This window comes from Mastomys coucha, unplaced genomic scaffold (genome assembly GCF_008632895.1).
Source record: "Mastomys coucha isolate ucsf_1 unplaced genomic scaffold, UCSF_Mcou_1 pScaffold6, whole genome shotgun sequence".
In the NCBI taxonomy this organism is placed as follows: Eukaryota; Metazoa; Chordata; class Mammalia; order Rodentia; family Muridae; genus Mastomys; species Mastomys coucha.
In genome coordinates, this window is record NW_022196912.1 from 6219512 (window position 1) to 6223228 (window position 3717).

Genomic DNA, 3717 nt, shown 5'->3' on the forward strand with positions numbered 1-3717 from the left:
GAGACCATCTTTTTCCGATGAAATGTTTCACTTAAACATTCTACTCATCTTTGGCTAGCATATAGCCTCCTCCACCTGGAAGGCTTGGATGCTAACTCTAGGATATATTCAGAATTCAGTGAAAAATGACGAATGATGAAATTATTTGTCTTCCTCGTCTCTGAATATCTGTGGAGAGCAACACTCTACTGACTACCCTTATTTTATTTGTAGGACCATGGTCCCTTGTTCTCAGCCTTGAGAAAAGTGACATTCCGACCCTAGCCCCCACCTCCTTGCAGCAGGAGTGAGCGTACGGCCTAAACCACACAATATGCACTATTTCTTTGGCTACAGTGAGCGAGTCTAGATATTCTAAGATGAATCCCCATTGAAACTGGAGTAATTTGGACACATACAGGAAAAGTTAGCCCAAGAATGCAACTAATATTAAAGAAGTTTAATTGAAAATGCTTAAAAATAAGACCAATAATAAAGATGTTGAACTTCAAAGTGCATAAAGAGGATTGGGTAGGTCCTGGGTACAGTGTATGAGCCCTGGGTTAAGCTTCATTTGAACTATGTATGCTAAAGCAATCATATTAGCTCTATTAGTTACTCTTCTGTTGGTGTAATTAAACACCATGACCGAGGCAATTTGTAGAAGGAAGAGTATATTTGGGATTACAGTTTCAGAGGATTAGAGTCCACCATGGTGGATGGTATGGCAACCGGAGGCAGGTGTGGCAGCAGGAACAGGATGCTCATAGCTAGCTGCAAGCATGAAGCACAGTGAGCAAACTGGAAACCAAGTGAAGCTTTTAATCTTAAAACTCTCCCATCCCACCCCCGCAGTAGCCAACAAATCTACCCTTTTTTTTTCTTCAGTGTATGTGCGCCCACATGTGTGTGAGTGTGTGCATGTGTGTCTTTGTGTGTGTGAGTGTATGTGTGCACGCATGTGTGTGTTTGTGTGTGTGTGTGGAGTGTATACATATGTATGTGGAGGACAGATTCTACCCTTCCTTGACAGCTTTCCACCTGATTTTTTTTTTTTTTTTTTTTTTTTTTTGAAACAGGGCCTCTGGACAGCAGGCTCCAGGAGCCTGCTCATCTCTGCCTCCCCAGTACTAGTGTAACATATGTGCCCCCTATGTTTAGCTTTTGTGTAGACACTGGGGACCCAAATTCAGCCTCACATTTATGTGGCAGGTGCTTAACTGACTGAGCCATATCCTCATCCCTAAATCTATCTTTTTGACTAGACTAATTTGTCTAACACGCTTTTCTGTTTGGTGAATTCGGTGAATTAGATGCCTGCTGTTGCCAATAATTCCCCCAGTTAGTTCCCAGAATCCTCTATTCTTGGTAAGAGTAATTCTCCCATTGGGCCATACCCAGGGACTGGCAGACACCAAACCAGAGTTCTCTCTCTTCCCTGGAAGTCTCTCCACAGACCCAGCACACTGGGAAAGCTAGTGACTGGAGGATTGGTTATCTCAGGATCAGTTCTAGTTTATCCTCAGTAGGGAATGGAATCGTTTGACTCTGTTTCTGGCTCAACCCTATAATCATCTGGACTGATTCAGAGTTCACCTGGGAAGACCACTTGGAGGCTTATAGTTTCGTTTCAGTTATAGAAAACTGCGTTACACAGAATCAAGCCAAGCCTGTTTTATTAGGTCATTTGTACCAGAAATCTGTCATCTGCACTGGGCAGAGTGAGGGCTGGTTAATATTATTCTTTCTTGTTAATGTGTGTGTATCTGCATGTATGTGTGTGCACGAGTGTAGGTATCCGTGGATGCCAGAAGAGGGCATTGGATCCCCAGAACTAGGGTTACAGGCAGTGTGAGCTTCCTGACATGGGTGCTGGAAATCAAACTCAGGTCCTCTGCAAGAGCAACAAGTGCTCTTAATAATTAAGCCATCTCTCCAGACACGTAATAACCTTAATACTGAGAAGTTAGTCTAAATTAGGTAGTGTCAAAAGCTTAACTTTTGAATTTACTCTCAATATTTTCAATCCAGAAGGCAGTGGCAGTGTGGTTCGAAATTATAGAGTTTCTAAGACACAAGTTGAAATATCTTCTACAATTAAAAATTATTTAAATTTCTTGCATTTTATGTATATGAGTATGCATGTATATATGTGTACCATGTGCATGCCTGGTGCCTATGGAAGTCAGAAGAAGGTACCAGATCTCCTGGAACTAGAGTTACAGGTGATTTCAAAACACCTATGTGGGTGTTAGGAGTCCAACTGGGGTTCTCCACAAGATCAGAAAGTTCTCTTAATCACCGAGCCATCTCTATATCATCTCCTCTGCAATTTTTTGAGGCAATATCTCAAGAAATATATAGCTTGAACTGACTTGGGACTCTGTTACAGTCTCGCTGGCTCTGTTGTAGCCTCCCTAGTGTTAAGATTATAGGTATAAGCCACCAAACCTGGGTTTTTGCCTCTGCTAAATCAAAGTTTTCAAAGCTAAAACACTTATAGCCTCCATTTGAAAATCTGCTGGGCTTAGTGGTGTATATCTTTAATCTCAGCACTTGGGAGGCAGAGGCAGGCGGATCTCTGTGAGTTCCACAGCAGCCAGAGCTACAGAGTGAGTTCCAAGACACCAGAGCTACATAGCAAGACCCTGCCCCAAATAAATAAGAAAGAGTGAATGAAAAAAAGAAAGAGAAGAGGGAACAAAGAAAGAAGGAAAGAGAGAAAGAGAGAAAGGAATGAATTTATTTCTAACTAGAGAGCTATTCTGTCAGTATCTTGAGGCATTAAGATATAAATGACCGGTCTTAGGACAAACTTAATACTTAGAAGATGATCTTTAAAATGTAGGCTCAGAACATTAATGGGATCATTTCAAACCTACTAATTGACTGGATAGGTTCTCATATGAAATATCCGTTGTTTCACTGTCTCCGTTTAAAAAAAAATCAACATACAAAATGCTTAATGTGTTTTAGGTTACATTTCTGTGACTAGTTGTCATGTAAACAAAAGATAGAGTGATCCATGCCACTTGTGTTTTACTAAAACACCTATTGCTTAAGCATGTGCAACCAGAGTCAGATGGCTCTGGAAAAGGCATGTCTCCTAAAGGCAGAACACCTGAGCAGAGCAGAATTGTCAAAATGAACCGGCCATAAAAGTAGCTCCCGTGAGCATAGACATCAGTCAGACCTGGCCTTCTGCGAGGAAATTCACTGACCTCAGTTCAGCCTTCCCTAAGTTCAAGAGAGCAATGGTGGTTCAGACAGATGCTTTGCACAGCTTTCTGTGTTCTTCTGAGTTTGTCCTGTTTCTCCTGAATGGCATTCAAAATTAAAGGCTGAAATTCTCTTACTTAGGTCTGCAAAGCACCCTGACTGTAGTTAATCTTATAATATTAAATTCATTGACCGTGTGCTTTGCAGGGAATAAACATGTGTTCTGCAAAAGGGCTTGGCTATATAGAATTTCAAATGCCTCAAATGATGTAATTTTCTATAATGTTTAGCCTGCCATTTTTAGTTCAGTGTTCAGATAATAGAAGACTTCGAAGAAAAAGCTAAAGAGAGGCTGATTTGCCTGGTAGCACTTCTGTCCTTTTGTTCTTTTAGAATCTAAAATTAACCAACATCTGCAGTGTCAACAGGACTCCATATGGCATTCAAGTCTGCACTTTTCCTAAATAATGCATCGGAGGCTGTGTAATGGGAGAGGAATTCTGAGGTAATGATGGACGA